The sequence below is a fragment of the Protopterus annectens genome, chromosome 12.part0 (assembly GCF_019279795.1).
Source record: "Protopterus annectens isolate FY-2018-M chromosome 12.part0, PAN1.0, whole genome shotgun sequence".
NCBI classification, from domain to species: Eukaryota; Metazoa; Chordata; order Ceratodontiformes; family Protopteridae; genus Protopterus; species Protopterus annectens.
In genome coordinates this window covers 328,884,670-328,904,204 of record NC_056746.1, presented here as the reverse complement: position 1 = coordinate 328,904,204, position 19,535 = coordinate 328,884,670, and positions in this window count along the sequence as shown.

The following is a 19,535-nucleotide window of genomic DNA, read 5'->3' as shown; positions in this document are numbered from 1 at the left end:
TTTTTATGTAGCATGAGCAATTTTGTGTGTATGTTCCTTTAAGGACAATTTGAGTATGGAATTGATTGTTCAATTGGTCGGTTTGGAGGGAAATTTAAATGATTTGTGGTTTTTAACTGTTGTCTGATGAAGTTTGCTTATGAAGTAAACGAAAGCACTAACCATAATTTCTGCTGGCTTGGTGTGTTTCTTTGTTTTTTTGTTTTTAATGCCTGTTTGGAGTTTGCATGTTCTCCCTGTGTCTCCATGGGGTTCCTCCCATGTCCAAAAAACATGCTGAGTGTTTCCATCTCAAACTCACCAATGAATGGAGTTGTGGGCAGCAGGACTGACTCTACATGGTGCCCTATAGGTGGAAGAGTTGTAAGACCAACCACTTTGGGCATCTACTGTGGTGCACAGTATCCTCAAAATAGGAGAACATGGATCACAGACTGTGAGCAGTGGCATGGCTAGACACTCGATGGTTTAAAATATGTCTCTAGATGATTTGGTCATGTTGACTAATTTGACTAATGTCACAAATTGAGCATGGGTAGTTACTGGTGATAAGTGGGTTGAGGACCCGGTCTACTCTGACCTATGCCAGGGACACATGCTAATGGTGGGAGGGGCATATGTGTCCATATTGGCCAGTGTGTGCCCACCATAAAGCCCAGCAGCCCTGGGTCTACCAGTGTCTAGTTGCCCAGCTTGAGTTACCTGGGACAGCTCTGTTGAGTGAAAACTGGATGTAAAACCAACCAAACTGCCAAACATGAACTGAGAATTGCTACGGTTAATGTAGATTCACTGGCAGGATGCAGCTTGGAAGTGGATGACATGATGATACAGAGGAGGCTAGACATCCTATGCATCCAAGAGACAAGATGGAAGGAGCAGTGCAGCATAGCCACTTGGTTTGGGATCCAGACTCTATTACTCAGGAGGCGGACAGGCTAGAAATGGTGTAGGAATCATGGTGACGGAGAGGCTTCAAAATATGGAATTATTATAGATCAGTTAATGGACATGTGCCAAATGGCAGAGATAAAAAACTAATTCTTCTCTCTCCAAAGCAGACATCACTTTCATTACATTGGAGACTTTTTATAGGGCAATTCATACACAGATCTTATGTAACCCCTCATAAAATGGAACTTATGTTTAAGAAAATATTGGCTGCTGGAGATATGATTTATCAATAAAAGCAGACTGGCAACATATGTTCTACGAATGCCATTTGATTAAACCATATTGGGATAAAATAAATTATTTTCTGAAAATGGTATTCAATGATAAATTTCAGATTTCCAAATCTATTATTTTGTTTAATGTACCTGTACCCGACTGTGTGCCAAGAACAAAATATGTAATCTTATGGACTCTCCTAGCTATTGCAAGGAAGAACATTACATCAAACTGGAAATCCAAAGCTTCTCCAACTTTTAAGCAATTCATGAATATGGTGTCAGCAGTATCACAATTGGAAATGAACACTATTAAAGGAAGAACTGAAAGAACTACATCATTATAGGTAGCATGGCAAAAAGTAACTGACATACTGGAGAATAATGACTGCAGCAGATTATAATCTGGAAACAGTTGTATAGAAAGTCAATTATATGTCAACAGTAGACACCCTTGTAAATACTTTATTTTGGTTTTAATGTTTGATATCTGTTTAGAGGTTTTAACCTACCTTTTTAAATAATTTGTAAATACTTCATTGTCATAAATAACCTGCATTCATGTTTTCTTGTTTTTGGAAATGAATAAAAATATTAAAAAAAAAAAAAAAAAAAAAAAGAAGGCAGTGAGGGATATCATCAGAATTAATGACAGACTCATGGCAATCAGACTCCAGTGTAATGATAGGGCAGTACTCATAATCTCAGCCTATGCCCCACAGAAGGGTTGTGATAGTGAGGAAAAGACTGCATTCAGACAGCAGTTGCAGGACCTACTAGATAAAGCAGGACAACATGAACTGGTGTTGATAATGGGTGACTTAAATGCAATTATCATCTGGACAGACAGAACAGGATATGAGGACTGCCTTGGTCCACGGGCAATAGGAATAAAGAAGAAGAAGCCATTCTAGATATGCCAATATATAGTTCAGAAAGCGAGACAGTCACAAGATCACATATAAGAGTAGCCAACATGCAACTCAGGTAGACTTCCTCCTAGGAAGGAAAAGGCACTGGGATAGAACCCATGATTGCAAAGTCATCCCAGTGAAACAGTTGGCCCACAGCATAAACCACTAGTTGCCACAATCAGCTGCAAGCAATGATCAGAGAAGGGTCTATGGTCAACAGAGACCAGGCTGAAGACCTGGAGGTTGAGTGGAAAGAATGTACAGCAGTTCAAGGAATCACTCAGGGCTCTATCACCCCAAGAAGAGGAGAAAAGAGGTGGAGATGAGCAAGAATGGCAGGACCTAAAAACAGCATGTGTTAGGACTACAGAAAAGATATGTGGTCAAGTCAGGTATGGAAATAAAGTACATAAGGAAAGCTGGTGGTGGAATAAAGAAGTCCAGGACGTCATCAAAAGAAAGGAGGAGTGCAGGAAGAAGTGGGAGACAGAAAAGACTGACCAGGCTAGGAAGGACTACTGGCTGGCTAATAAAGAAGCTAAGAAAAAAGTTGCAATAACAAAGAATAGGGCATGGGAGGCACTCTACCAACTTCTGGAAAGTAAGTGGCACAAAGAAATTATATCAGGTTGCAAGGCAAAGACAGAAAGTAAAGAAGATAGTTGGACACCCTTCATAAAGGATGCCAGCAACAACCTGCTTACTAGTCCACAGGACATCAAAGTCAGATGGAAGGAGTATTTCCAGCAGCATCTGAATGAAGAAACCCCCACAGAAGCTGTACTGCCCCAGAAACAGCCTACAATGAGAGAAGAAGAAGAGTCCACCCAAGAAGTAAGAACAGCACTAAGGAAAATGAAGTCAGGGAAAGCAGCAGGCTCAGATGAGGTTACAGCAGATATGATAAAGATGCAGGATGAGATTGGGGAGAAATGGCTCCTGAGGGTACTCATAGCAGTGTGAAGAGAAAGGCATATACCAGTCAGGAGGAGAAGGTAACCTCACACAAACCAATTCCAGTATCACATAGTTCCACCACATCAGCGAACCAAACACATAAATACACAAAAACATACTCGGAGGCTCTAAATAAAAATCTACCTAAGCAACAGAGACCTCCAAAGCAGACATCCAAGCAAACATTACCTCAAAACAAAACACACACAACACATAACCCACAAAGTCAGTGTGCCAAGCAGCCACAGCCCTTAAGGCTGAATAACACACCTGATACTCTTGTTATAGGTGACTCTATTGTCAGACACACTGACATCCCGCTCACCAGGCTGAATAAAGAGAAGGTCACAGTGAGCTGCCTGTCGGGTGCTAGGATCCGACACATAACGCAAGCACTCAGGTCACTCCAAAGCAAATACAAATATGACTCAGTCATTGTACATGCTGGTGTGAATGACCTGAGACGTACCTCCCTGGACTACATGAAAAGAGACATAGAGGAGCTCTCTTATCATGTAGCCCAGGCTGGTATGACCCTGACCTTGAGCAGCATCTTACCCTCATCTAGAATGATGCCACAGTACAAAGACAAAATGATCGATTTTAACAATTGGCTAAAATTTTGGTGTGATTCAAAGGGGATCCAGTGTCTGTCAGCCAGGGATGACATGCTCAACAAGCCACGTTGCTTCGCTTGGGACGGCTTACACCTGTCACCACTGGGCTTTCGGATATTGGCAAAGGCTCTTGCCACCCCCATAGTGCCTTTTTTAGGCAAGGCTCAAAAGTCAAACCCACCCCCATAGACAGCACAAGGAACAAGAAACTAAGGGTAATGCTGCTAAACGCCAGAAGTCTTAACCTCAAGATGCATACACTCAAAGCTCTCCTCAGTATGGAGAACATCGATATCTGTGCAGTGACAGAAACCTAGTTCAAGGCTCCAGAGAGCACCCCAGCACTACCAGGCTATACCTCATATCATGCTTTTCGGCCCCAAAACTCGGACCGAACCACAAAAGGAGGGGGAGTTTTCATATTTATCAAGGATATCCACACCTCCAGGTTAGTGGCATTGCATGAAGTATCGGAGACCATCAATGTGCAACTAACAGTGGGCAAGACTGCTTTTCAGTTTATAGCATCCTACAGACCACCCTCTCAAAGTCAGGAATCCCATTCGGCTTTCCTGAAAACATTGGAGAACATGAAGATCTCTCCGAACACCATTATATTGGGTGACTTCAACTACCCAAACATTGACTGGAAGCACTACTCAAGCCCCAGCACCTTAGCCCAAAGATTCCTGGAAATTATAAACTCAAATGCTATGGAACAACTAGTCACCACTCCCAAAAGAGGGGACAACATACTAGACCTGATCATTACCAACATGGGGACTCTATGCTCCACACCAGAAGTATATCCCTCATTGGTAAGATCAGACCATAAATTAATTTAACTGGATGTCCACATCCAGACCCCACCCCCAGCCCAGAAAACCACGGTGAAAAACTTCTCAAAAGTGAACTTCTCACTTCTCAAAACCGAAGTGGAATCCTTCAAGGCCCCAGGGCCAGTGGAAACTACAGCCCAAACTGCAGAATCCTATATAAATGCATTCTACGGACATCTCCAGGAATGCATGGATCATGCTATCCCAAACAAAACCAAGACCCAATCATCCAAAGGCAGGTGTCCAGTCTGGTGGACCCCTGCCATAAATAAACTGTACAACAGAAGGAGGAAGTTACTACATGATAGAGCAAAATCCCTAGTAGGGAAGGCATCTCTGATCAGTACTAGCAAAAAATTACGATCCCTCATAAAATCCTCCAAGGCCAGCTTCGAGAGAAAAATTGCACAGTACACCAAAGACAATCATAAGGCTTTTTTCAGTTATGTTAGAAACCTGGGATGCAACTCCCAGACTTGTTCTGAGTTGATTCTAAACGATAAAAAATACACTGAACCCACAGACATCACCAATATCCTGGCAGACAGGTTCAGTGCAAACCCTCCCCCAAAAGAGCAAGTATCTATGCCAGCAGAAGGCTGCCTCCCAAACATCTCAGATGCTCAGGTGAAGGCTGCCCTCTCCAAAGCAAAAACACTGCTTCCATGGGACCAGATGGCGTCCCAGGTTGCGTCCTACATGAACTACAAGAGGAACTAATCCCTCAAATAAAACAGCTATACAATCTCAGCCTCACTACAGGATATGTGCCCACAGAATGGCGTACAGCAACAGTGGTCCCACTCCACAAAGGTGGAGCCTCTACGGACCCTGGAAACTATCGCCCCATAAGCCTGACTAGCTTAGTCTGCAAGGCTATGGAGAGGATCATCATGGAGCTCATAAACAAAGACATTGGGGACCTACAGACACTAGATCCTACCCAGTTCGGCTTTGTCAAGGGCAGATCCTGCCTTTTGAACCTGGTTGACTTCTTTGAAACAGTCACCAAAACCATAGATGAAGGGAAGGCAGTCCACACAGCCTATCTGGACCTTGCAAAGGCATTTGACACAATACCCCACTCGGGCATCATAGATAAGCTATCCAGCTTAAATATAAACCCCTATGTCACAAGATGGGTTGCAAACTGGCTCAAAGACAGAACCCACAGAGTGAGAGTTGCTGGAGCCATGTCAGACTCGAAACCGGTCACAAGTGGCATCCCACAGGGTTCTGTCCTGGGACCACTCTTGTTTGGTATATACTTTTCCGAGGTACAGGCAAACGTGGGAGGACTATGGCTCACCAAGTTCGCAGATGACTGCAAACTGGGTGCCATAATCAACTCTCCAGCTGACACAAACATCCTTCGAAAAGGTCTCACAGAGACAGATAACTGGTGCCAGCGCCATGGTTTAAAGCTAAATGCCAAAAATGTATAGTCATACCCTTTGGCAAAACAATGTGCCCACAAATTACCACATAGGCGGAAACCCATTAAGTACAGAGAAAGTTATTAGGGACCTGGGGACCCAAGTTGATAGCAATCTCTCCTTTGAAACCACATTGCCAAAGTGGTTAGAAAGACCTTCTACATAGCCCACCTCATCACGAAGGGTTTCACATCTAGATCAAGAGAGGTAATCGTGCCTTTATTCATCCCTCATCAGGCCCATCATAGAATACAATGCCCCTTTTGGGATGTACCTTACCCGACACCTGCAGCAATTAGAAAGACCCCAAAAGTATCTCACCAAGAGGATCAAGGGTCTCAAACAGATGCCATATACTGCTCGGTTAAAAACTCCAGCTCTACTCAGTTGCATACCGCCTACTTGAGGCGATCTATGCCTGACATACAAAGCTATGTCAAATCCAGAATTAATGGACATGCTCCACCTCAGTAAATCTAAATCCCTTAGAGCCACATGCTCGAGGGACTTGAACCTCAGCACAGAAATAAATAGAACTTGCTGGAGGGACAGGTTCATAACCCAGAGGCTCCCTTCGCTCTGGAATAGAATTCCAGTTCATGTGAGGCAGAGCACCTCACTGAATCTCTTCAAGAAGAATCTCGATAAGTGGATGGGGGATTGTAGGTTTGTCCCAGGGATTACTCCCGTGTCACTATTAGACAGAGGCACAGTGAACTAAACCTTAAAAAGGGCACAGTATACTCAAATCAAGGGGTGGCGTAAGCCATACAGAATCGGGCTAGGCTTATAATTGCCCCAGGGCAGATAGCCTAGTATGAACGTATGAACCTGTGAACCTATAACTGGAGAATATGCATACTTGTGCCAGTGTACAAGAACAAAGGGGACATCCACAACTGTAGGCAGTACAGAGGCATCAAACTCCTATCACATTGCATGAAAGTTCTGGAGAGGGTGATTGATAAACAGATATGCAAAGCAGTAGAATGTAAGATGGGAGATGAGCAGTTCGGATTAAGATCAGGATGTAGTACAATTGACCCAATGTTTGCAGTGAGACAGGTACTTGAGAAGAAGTTAGAGACGAGGAGAGAGTCCAACTGGGCATTCCTAGACTTGGAAAAACCATATGACACGGCCCCAAGAAAGTTGATCTGGGCAGTACTCTAGTGGTTTGAAGTCACAGAAACATTGGTAAAATTAGTGCAGGCTATGTACAAGGACCCAGTGACTCAAGTACGAATAGTGTTTGGCCTCACAAAGGGGTTCCCAGTGGGAGTGGGGGTGCACCAAGGTTCAGCTCTGAGTCCACTGCTGTTCATACTGTTGATGAACTACATTAGCCCACAGGTTGGAGAGGACAGATCAACAAAGTTGTTGTATGCAGATGATGTGGCATTACAGGCAAACTCTGAGCAAGAACTTCAACAAAGTATAGGAGAATGGAACGCAAAACTCAAGGCACATGGGATATAAGTAAGCACAGATAAGATGGTGGTAATGGCAACAAATTGGGGAAATCAGAAGAAGCTGAGAATAGGGATAGAAGGGAAGGTTGGAACAGGTAAACAGCTTCCAGTATCTGGGAGTGGTGGTTGAGGAGAAGGGAAGTCTGAACGAAGAGGCCAAAGCTAGAATCAGAGGGGCTGCAGCCAAATGGCATAGAGTGTCAGGTGTAGTCTATGACAGAAGAATGCCAAAGAAGCTGAAAAGTAAGGTGTACAAGACAGTGGTGTGACCCAGTACTACTGTATGGTATAGAAACCTGAGCAGAAAAGGCAGAACAGTTGAAGAAGATAGAGGTAATGAAAATGAAGTGCCTGATAAGGGCAGTAGGATACACACTGTGGGACAGACAAAGAAATGAGGACATAAGATCAATAGCCAGAGTAGCTTCAATTGCAGAAAATATCAAAGAGAACAGATTACAGTGGTTTGGACACGTGCAGAAAAGCAGAAGACAATCTGGTAAGGAAGATTTGAGACAGGCAGGAAGAAGGTAAGAGGAAGCGAGGGTGTCCAGCAAAGAGGTGGATGGATTGTGTGAAAGATCTGCGACAGTCAGACATGAGTGTTGAAGAAGGCAGGAGAGTGGCACTGAATCGAGAGAGTTGGCAACAGTTAACACGATACCCTGAACCCATGTATAAAAAATGGGAAAAAGGGGGACTGATGATGATGATGAGGATCAACATTAATTGGCAGGAATCTGATGATGACTCCCCTACTAATAGCATAAACCTTTATGGTTATACCTAACACGTTACTAATGCCACCCATATGCATAACCACAATACCCTAGGTGCAACTCTTGACTGGATACTTATTTCCAATCCAGGCAAATACTCTACTCCCCACACTCAACCCAATACTCTTAGTGACCACCTACCCATATTCATATATAGAGCCATACCACAAACTACAAGAACCCATGCCTACAAAACTACCAAACATATTAGAAACTTTGACCAGGAAAAGTTTAATGAAATCTTAAAACACACTAACTGGAAGCCACTTAAAACACTGCCACTGGAAGATGCCCATGAATACTTCAACAATATATTTCTAAACACCCTCGACAGCCTAGCCCCCCCTCTGCACCAAAAGAATAAAAACTACCCATGTTCCCTGGCTAATAAAAAATACCAAACAACTTGTATAAGACAGAGATAAAGCATGGAATGAATGGCACAATAACAAACCCGATGCCAACTTAATCAAATATAAACAGCTACAAAATAAAGCAAAAACACTAGTGAACTTGGATAAAAAAACACACTTCTCCAATCAAATGGCAAACCAGAAAAACAACCCAAAACAATTTTGGAAACAAGTCTCAAACCTGCTTACCCCGGGCTCTAAACAAACTCTATAACCATACCCTGACAAACACCTCTCAGAGATAGCCAACCTGTTTAACTCTCACTTTATAAACAGCCTCAGTAAACTGTTAACAAATCCCACCTCCACAACTACCTCAAGCCCCATCTCTGATCCCCCTCTACCCTTATCTCAAGACTCCTGCACAAACAAAAAAAACCCTTTACATTCCCAGAAAACCAGTACTACATTTTCTATCCCCTTTTCTCTTAAACCTGTCCCTACATCTCTCATTCAAAAACTACTTAAAAAAATAAAACCATGCTCCCTCTCCTCTGACAACCACCCCATGAATACTTAAAACTTGCTGCAGAAGCCATAGCATATCCTGTCAGTATCCTTATAAATCACTCTATAGCAGAGTCCATTGTCCCCAACCTCTGGAAAAAGTCTGTCATCACCATTTTACATAAAGTGGGCAATTCCATTGAACTATCCAATTCCCAACCAATCTCCATCCTCTCTCCTCTTTCCAAACTCCTGGAAAAATGCATACATAAGCCACTGTTATATCACCTCATTCAAAAAAAAAAGTAATTACCCCTACTCAACATGCTTTTCACCCATCAAACAGCACCACCACTACTCTAATCTCCTTCATGGACACTGTGTCCAAATCCATTGACTCTGGTAATATCACTTCTGTCTTACTACTAGACCTGTAAAAGGCATTCGACACAGTGTCCCATAACAAACTTCTTCATCAGCTATCCATTATAGGCTGCACCCCACCATTCCCCCCAGTGGTTTGCAAGCTACTTATCCAACTGCCAACGGTGCATTAAATGGCAAAATAATTTATCCCGATATCAAACCAACATAACTGGGGTACCACAAGGGTCCATAGTTGGACCCTTAGTCTTCAATGTTTGCATCAACAACCTTCATACCTCAACATGCCTTAGCTCCATTATCCAATATGGAGATGACACTACCATAATTTCCTCCTCCAGTAACATACAATAACTCCAGCAACTCACCCAAGCCACCTTCACGTCAATAGAGACATGACTGAGAGAAGCTCAGCTACTTTTAAATCCTAAAAAACAAAACTCCTGCTTTCCACAACAAAACTAATCTCATCTAACTTTAAAATATTCTCACAGGATAACACAGAAATTGAAACAGTTCCCACAGCTAATCTTCTAGGTGTAACCATAGATTAGCTAACTTTCGAACACCACATCTGCAATGGCATTAAAAACACACACATCAAACTAGGAACACTCTACAGACAAAAAACGTTCTTGGATAGCGCCACCAGAAAAACCCTCGCCAACACCTTTTTGCTTCCCTCACTCTTATATGCAGCCTCCTTATACACCAATTTACAATCTTCTTTTAAAAGCAAGCTCCAATCCTGCTACCATAAAATTGTTAAATTCGCCACAGTTTCCCCTACTGTTCCCACAGGTTCATATTACGTTATCGAATTGTTAAAAATTTGAACGTAATATGGTCGAAGCCATATGACTGAACTTTTAACAATTTGAAAACCTAAGAAATAAACAACACAAAAAAACCTACCTGACAGCTTAAAGCACAGGGAAAAACCCCCTGCACCCCCACCCCCCAGTCTTTAAATATACCAACTCCGAGTTTGCACTACAGTGCATGAAAGGGAAATCTTCCCATTTCACACTGTATGGAGATCTCCACTGAAACGTTCGAACTTTTAAAAGTTCGATCACATGGTGTCGACCATATGATGTTCGAACTTTTAAAAGTTTGAAAATGTAATATGTACCCCCGTTTCCACCACTGCCTAGCTCTGAAAGAACCAAATTGGCTTGAACTCACACAACACCTAAGCCTAGTGCAGCTGTCTTCTGCACATAAAATGACATATACACCTGATAGCAACCCAGCCCTCAAATCTGTCCTAAAACCCTACATACCTACAAGAGCCCACTGCTCTGAAAACAAACAACTCCTAACACTTTACATTCCAAACAAAAGAGCTGGACAGTGCCTATACTCTCATGCCACCGCCAAGCTCTGGAACTCTCTGCCAACAGATATTACTACTATTGAGAGCTTTAACAATTTCAAACACACACCTAAAAAAAAACATTTTCTAAGTAATCAGACCTGACCCTGCTCTTTCTCTAACAGGTGAACTCCTTCACTCTCTAGGGGTGTTCCTTTCTATCCCTAAAACAGGAATTTCATCTGATAACCACTAGCATACTGGACTAACAGACTTTCCTTATTTCTACACCCTTAACTTTCCAATCCTTCTAAGCATCTGCTTGCATCTAATGTTTGATCCTCATTCTTTATCTTACTCCTACCTTCTTCTTCTTTCGGCTTTTTCCTGGTTAGGGGTCACCACAGCGGATCACCTGTCCGCTCATGATTGGCAGTGGAGTTTTATGGTGGCAAGTTGCCAGCCCAGTGCCCAACCTTCCACAGAAGGCACAAACATGCACTCACACCTAGGGCCAATTTAGAGTGTCCAATCTACCTACAGCATGTCTTTGGGATATGGGAGGAAACTGGAGCACCTGGAGGAAACCCACGTGACCACAGGGAGGACATGCAGACTCTGCACAGAAGGCACCCCAGCTGAGAATCAAAACGGAGAACCTCTTGCTGTGAGGTGGCAACCCTAACCGCTGCACCACCACGGCTGCCCTATCTTACTCCTACCTGATGTATATATAAAAAAAAGTTTGCAATCTACCACTTCACTTTAATTTAGTACGTTTTATTATTTTACCTAACACTTTGTACTTATTTTGCATTTATTATTGCATCTACCTCTACTTATTTAGTATTTAGTTATTACTAATGTGTGCTTTAATACTTGTTTTTTATCTTGTTCATGTAAACAGTCTTAATTTTCATATATCATTTGGAACTTTTCTCCCTAGGCCTCTGCTGAAGAATGGTTCCTGACCCAGTTGGACTTTTCCTGGTAAACAAATGTTAAATAAATAAATAAATAAATATGTTATTCTATAGTTATGAGCTCTTTCTGCTTGAAGACAATAAACTCTGACTACCCTAACATTTCTGCATTGTCAGTTAATTCTGTAACTTCAAATTGCAAAGTTATATACCAGTTTGTATTTGATTTAGTTTCTATTGTTCTTGGATAACCCTTTAATGCACCATTATATTTTGAGGGCCAGGTTGGTGCAGTGGTTAGCATTGTGGCCTCACAGCAAGAGGTTCTCCAGTTTGATTCGCAGCTGGAGCGCCTTCTGTGTGGAGTCTGAATGCCCTCCCTGTGGTTGAATGATGCTTAAAAACATGCAGGTAGGTGTGTGCATGAATGGGTGTGCCTTCTTTGAAGGTTGGGCATCAGGCTGGCAACTTGGCACCATAAAAATCCACTGCCAATCATTTGTGGACCAGAGTACTGGGAAAAGCCAAAAAAGTTTTTTATATTTTGTTTAATAAGCTCAAATGCTCTTTCTACAATCTCATTTTTATTAACATTTCTCAAGTTCTGCCCCTTGGCATTATCTATTCCATTTTTTAAATTTTTTTACTTTGAGTTTGTTTACCCGGTTTGCCCAGCTGGGTTTAGTCAAAAACTCCTTTTCAGCCTGAGAAATGAAGATCCAACATATTAGTAACAATTCTAAGCAGGCATAAAGTAATGTACAAGAACAGACATTAAGTAATAAACATTAATACTTACACATTCATTTGCTAATGAGATTACATTCATATGAAATAAAGGCAAATATTATAGTATAAAAGATACTTCTGCATTAGTAGATACCGAACACTTTAAAAGCAGAGACAGAATAAGTGTGTCCAACTATGGTTTCAGTTTGCATATTTGCAAAACAGGATTGCAAACCATTTGTCTGATCCAGCCTACCGGAGACAGTCTGGTGCAAAGTGCTGCCATTATGTTGCACAGACCTAGTTGGCCAGCACTGCTGTCTCTTTCTTAAGTTAGCACATAGAGCTGTACCTCAGCAGTATTTGCTTTACTTCCAAGACAGCAGCATTTGCACTGTTTTCCATATTACTTTTGCATCTCATTTCATCAGAGGAAACTCACAACCAGTTTACTAACTTTGCTCACAATTTTCTTTCTTGTCCTATACAACAGCAACCCCCATTTCATGTTCTGAGAGTTTATTTTCAAAATAAACACTTCTTCCATGTCTCATACATCAATGAACTTCTTTTTGCTGTCATAAGGTTAAACTTTTTAGGAAAAAACAACAGTTTTCTTGCTTTACTGAGTAATGACCCCCTTAATTCTGTCAAAGGGTTTACATTTTATAATCAACATCTTTTTCATGGACTGTTACCCCTTTTGCAGGGTTTCACACTGTTAGGTGCTGGGTCATTTCTGTTGGTATATTTGGTTGGGTACATACAGCTAAAGTGAAATTCAGCTACAAAAACATATGGCTTTCACAAATTCATGTGGGCACAGAGGAGCACTCAGCACCATTTCCCCAGCTTCAATTACCAAATGCGTGGCAGCAGGGGAAGAAATGTGTGTTGTGCTTGGTGGACAGTACATGTTTATGTAACTGCAACATGTACAAGTGTGCTATAGCCTGAAGGAAATCCTGCATGTTGCTGTAGTTCTGCTTACAATCCGGTATGTGTTTTAGCCAATGTTCCATATATATATATATATATATATATATATATATATATATATATATATGTGTGTGTGTGTGTGTGTGTGTGTGTGTGTGTGTGTGTGTGTGTGTATACTTTTAATAAAGGCATAGTGTAATGCATTTTCAATGTCACTGACATGCCCACTGGACATCCTGCTGCTGATGCCTACATATTTATTGATGTATCTAGGTGTTTAAGGGGTCATGGCCATTATTTTCCTCCGGTGCACTTGGTTATTAAAACCATGGGCGTGGTGCTGAGTACTTCCCTGTGTCCGCAACTAATTAATGACAGCCACATGCCTCTGCATAACAGCCTGAAGCCATTTTTCTTGTTTACACAAAAATTGACCCTTTTTTGTGCCAGTATTTTTACTCTTAAAACCAATGCCTTGCATCAATTTTAGTTTCACAAAATACCAGCACTATTTGATAAAGCAATGCAATTACACAGTTTTGTTTGTTGCAAGTCATTTTATATACCACCAACAAGAACCTATCTTTTCCATGCCACCTTTAGCTGCCATTAAGGCCTACTTTTATTGTTGCAGTATACCTTCATTTAGACACAGAGTAAATAGTTGTGGAGGTATGCCAGTTATTTAATAAAACAATTTACAACTCAGAAAAATTAGCTTTTTACTCAGGTGTTTCTCATATATTTTGCCATATATTTCTCATTACTGTTCAGACAGCACTTAATGCAATCCTGTGCTTTGCAGTGTTATGTACTTTACCACTGACAGCACCTAACAAGATTCAGCGCTCTATGAAATTATACAATTTGCCAAAGATAGTAACTAGTAAAATTCAGTGCTATATACACTTTACCTCAGACAGCATGTGATAAAATCCAATACTGTATAAAGCTCCACAAGTTTTCAGTCTGTTTTCTACACTCCTATTTGCTTTCACTCTTAATAAGCAGGGCTTATAGCAGTTTTGCACCAAAACACAATATTTTAGAAACAAAACAGTTGTTTAAAGAAAGCAGAAAGCAGACAGTGATTTGCTTAAAATGCACTTTTGAATACATGGTAACCCTTTTCTTATTTTTATAGGTCTTTATGAATACATTCAGGCCAATAAAGCCAGACTCTGCTATCTGTATTAAGGATAACTGTACATTCAGAAGGCTTAAACATCTTAACAAGTAATTTGTATACAACCATGATGCCTTCTTCAAGTAAGGGTTGTGGGTGATATTACTCAGTTTTGCCAGAGTCTGTCTCATTTGGTCATAAATGCATTTGCTGTGACACTATACATACACACACACACACACACACACACACACACACACACACACACACACACACACACACACACACACAGCATATGTATATCTATATAAAGCTAGATAGATAGACACACACTCTCTCTCACACACACACACACACACACACACACACACACACACACACACACACACACACACACACACATATATATATATATATATATATATATATAAATAGATAGAGAGAGATGGGGATATATTTGTGTGTGTATTTAGGGTGTATGTACACAATGAACATTTGGGAAGATCTGAGAATTGAAACTTTTCTATGAAACTGTCACAATTCTCATGTGGTGCAAAAATGGCTGTTCTACATTTTGATTGTTTGTCACATGTTGCTAAGATATGTGTTCGACAATGACCCATCAATAGCTTGAGGTACACAATGCTGACATCAATCAACGGACTAGATTTACTGCTAAACTTTAAGCTCGATTATGGATTATATATCAAAAAGAAAAGGAAAAAATATAAAACTCCTGGATCATTGCTGAGAGCAATCCTTTTTCCTAAGCATTTGTGTCAGTGGCTAAATGTTTACAGGACTATTCAGAAGCTAAACACTTTTTCATACTAGACTAGTTTTATTTATTTCATAGCTGAGCATTATGTCTAGCATTACTAAATTAGATTATTTTTTGCATTTTTAAACCTTGCCAATTTGCAATGCAATGCACCAGGACAGAGACTTGATAATTTTGGTGCCCCTTTTGCTATTGTTTTTTTTAATGCATTAGTTGGTGCCAGTTAAACTGGCACAAGATGAACATAGCTGATTAAGTACCTCTCTGTTTGGGCCCCTACCACAGACAATGCACTCTGGCACTTCAGAACCTTCAAACTTGTCAATAACATTTTTGATTATTCCAAGTGTTTGTCAAGCTGGCTTGATTTGCAGATTTAGCTTTAGAAAAAAGATGCATCTTTCACTTTCTAAGAGAAAGCTACATGTAATAAAATAATTAAACTAGTTGAATGACAGAAATGTCACACAAGCAGTCAACACTAGAAAGTATGAAAGCTAATAGTAAAATAGGTAAAATCAGTCATTGTAAAAAAAACAAAAAAAAAAACCTTTGTGTTTTTGTCCACACTCAGCTTGATATGAGAAGGTGTTTCCCCCTGCACTCCTACTAATATATATATATATATATATATATATATATATATATATATATATATGTATATATATGTATATATATATATATATATATATATATATATATATATATATACATATATATATATATATATATATATATATATATATATATGTATATATATATAATGTATATATATATATATATATATATATCTATATATATATATATATATATATATTCATCTACACACACACACACACACACACACACACACACACACACACACACACACACACACACACACACACACATACACACACACACACACTATATCCTAATGCTGAGATCACTGTTCCTGACACTTAAGGTGATTATTTAAGAAACTGCAGTCTTGGAGTTAATATACGACTGAATCATTTCACACATTAATAAGCAGCAGTGAAATAGTTATTAATCCTATTACTTACAAAAATTATTTTATGTATGTTCTTTACATTACTAAATTATGTTACTGTATTTGACATCTGGATGTAGGTAGACATACACCAAGAAAGGCATGATTTAAAAATTAGCTTTACGATGACAGCATTTTATTCTGCACAAAGGCATCATGTCAGCCAGGCTCACACATGAACATATATATATGAAAGTATATAGTTGCAGGTGAGCCAGTAAAGAACATAGCTTTGTCTAGAGTGATATGTTCTTGCTGTACTGTAAGCTACAGCAATGCTTTCAGATCAAAATATATGATGATTCTTGCAGGTAATGTGATTAAAAAAGCAAAAGAGGTTGCTGGTTACCATAGTGTCTCCACTTCATGTTCACGTGCATAGGAAAATGAGCCTGCTTAGGTCGACAATGTGATCTTTAAGCGATATCGTAATCTATTTCTGTGAACATGGTAGCATTTCCTTCCACGTGACAAACCACAAAATTGTGGAAGCACTGCTCTTTGGTTTGTTACTCCCCATGGTCTCCTCGGCATTACTGCAGTAGAATATAACATTTCTACCAAACATTTCTTTCTGAACATCAGGGACATTTTTTTTTTCTTTTTTTACTTACCTTTCAGTATATAAACTAACTACATGACTAAATCTCTACTGTTTAGGGTCTATTAAACTGGCTTCTAGAAAGATACAAATTTTAGCAACTAGTTTACTTATGTAAGACAGAATATGATTCTGTTAAATAGGGAGGTTCTTAACACCATTTTCTGGGCTATCGTCTAGAAAAAGAAATTACACTATCCTAAAATCATAGACAATGCAACATCATCCACACATACATAACAATTTAGTTAACAAACTGTCACTGCTTTTAGAAGTTAAAGGTAAAACATTTGAAGTAACATGTCTTATGGTATATAGAGGTAATTCTTCAACTTAATATATAATTGATGAGCCCTCAGGTGGACTACTATTACCAGTTATCAAGACTCCAAAGAGAAGAGGAAACAAAGGTGCTAGAGCTACAACAGAAGAAAGTCATTAGGCTGGTTAAATGCATATAAGGAAAGCTGTATGAGGGGAGGCTAGATAAGTTCTCTTCCAACTCTTTTATTCCTTTGTCTTTTGTTTGGCTTGTTATTTGCCATTTGCGCTACAAGGATTGTGCCATAATATTTCCTATAGTATCTCATTTAATTGTCTATGTCAAAGCTGATTTTTACCCAAATCCTTTCAGTTATTGAACTTTAAACTACTGAAAGCCCTTCTTCAGTTCTAAGACTTGGTTACTTGTTGCCAAGCATTAGTTTTTAATCTTCTGAGTGTGTTTTTCCTTTTGTGTCGTCATTATAAGACCACAGGGAGGATCACGTTTGGGTATGGCAGTAAGACATAAATGTATTCTGCTACAGCCTCTGCAAAAGCTGCTGTCTGGCAGATGATGGAAATGGAAAACATTGGCATCACGCTTTTTGACAATGACATGTATACATACCAAAGATATCTCTGTCCATGACCAGTAAGAAGGCTCATTCTGTAATCACATAATCACAAGGTAAAGGTTGTAGGAAAAAAAGATCATCACCATGTTTTGTAGAAAAGTGCAATGTGTGGGGTGGTGCCAAGGGGACAACAGTCATTGGCGGATTCATCTTGTAAATGCTTTGTAAATGCATACCACTTGTACATGCAATGCTGAGGTAAGTATTAAAAAAAATCAGCCAAGCTGATATTGCTAGTGCAATTTGTGAATTAAAGCTTGCCTTGCCTAGTGACTTGTTGCAAGCCTTCACTTCCTTCCCTTATTTGATACATCAGGAGTCATGGCTTCAAGCAATCTCCTGTTGTGCTACTTGTCAGAAACACTACATTATGTTCCTTTAATGCAATGCTCTTCTGCATTATTTTCTCCTTTCCTTACTGTCATTTATCCATGGAGTTAATATATAAAAAGATTTGCATTTGTTGCAAGGGCTTTCCTTGTCACAAAATTCTTCATTTTTTTACAGATAAGAGTTAAATCTATAGTGTTCTCAATCAGTTATGATCAAGTGAGAGCTTTACAAATGAACATACATTGATCATTCACTGGGGAGCATCACGCAGGGCTAGTGTGCTGGCTGCTTCTGGCTCTATGTTCAAAGACTTGGACTGCACGATAATTGGAAGTGTTTTATTCTATTTGAACAGATACAACTACAATGAGCTTTCTAGAGAATACTGGTTTCAATGCTTGCTGTTTCTGCTAATACACCCCTTCTGTTATAATATTTCATATATATAGTCAAACTACAGCTCCTTATCATTCTCAACTTCTTTATAATCACAGCCTTTTCACTATATGTTATGATGACAAAGAATTGTAATGCAGACGTTTACAAATGCTATGCAGGTATTGTAAGACGACAACATTTATTTCCAGGAAAGAAAAGTTCTGAAGAAACCCTGGGATACAAGCTCAGTGGAGATATTGCGATCACAACAGCTACAGACCTAACAACTGATGTCACAATTAGAGAACTGTACATTGTTTGAATATGTAATATTTTTTCTAGATGCAATTTACTCATTTTTCTGCTATGCCTGACTACAAGGACCCTCTATAGTAATGAATGAAATACATAGAATGTAGTGGCAGCTAAAAGTATATAATACAGTAAAGAAGCAAGGTAAATTCAATTTTAACAATAAAGGTGTCATATTTCCACACATTTAAGTAATCTACTTAAGATTAACTAAAAAAAGAAGATATCAATAAGTCTATATTTAATTAACGTAAAATATACTATTCCTATGGACCTGAACTAGAATAGCCACACAGACCTACGCTGAATGCTGAATGCTAGATGCTGAAATATCTTGCATTTGCTGGTGCTGTTTTAGCTCTGACTACCTTATACTAGCTAACACTGTCCTGATTTCTAATTGATTTCATCCCACTACACAAACGCACACAGACTCAACTGTTATATAAGTTTACTTTTGTTTAACACTTAAAATTATTAATTAGCCTGGCCTGTACTGGTCTAAGTGGCAGATATATGTTTAAAATACTGAAACTGCTTTTCAAAAATGATTCAGAAGTGCAACTAAAATATGCGCCAACTACAATGTAGCAACATTGTTATACAAATACACATAAAGGTTTCCTACTAAATCAACAGAGCATTCAGCCAGAGTTAATAATCAGAATGCTCTGTGACAAAGTATATTATATTGTCCCCATGCTGTGTTATATGACAGAAATGAAGGAATTAGTGT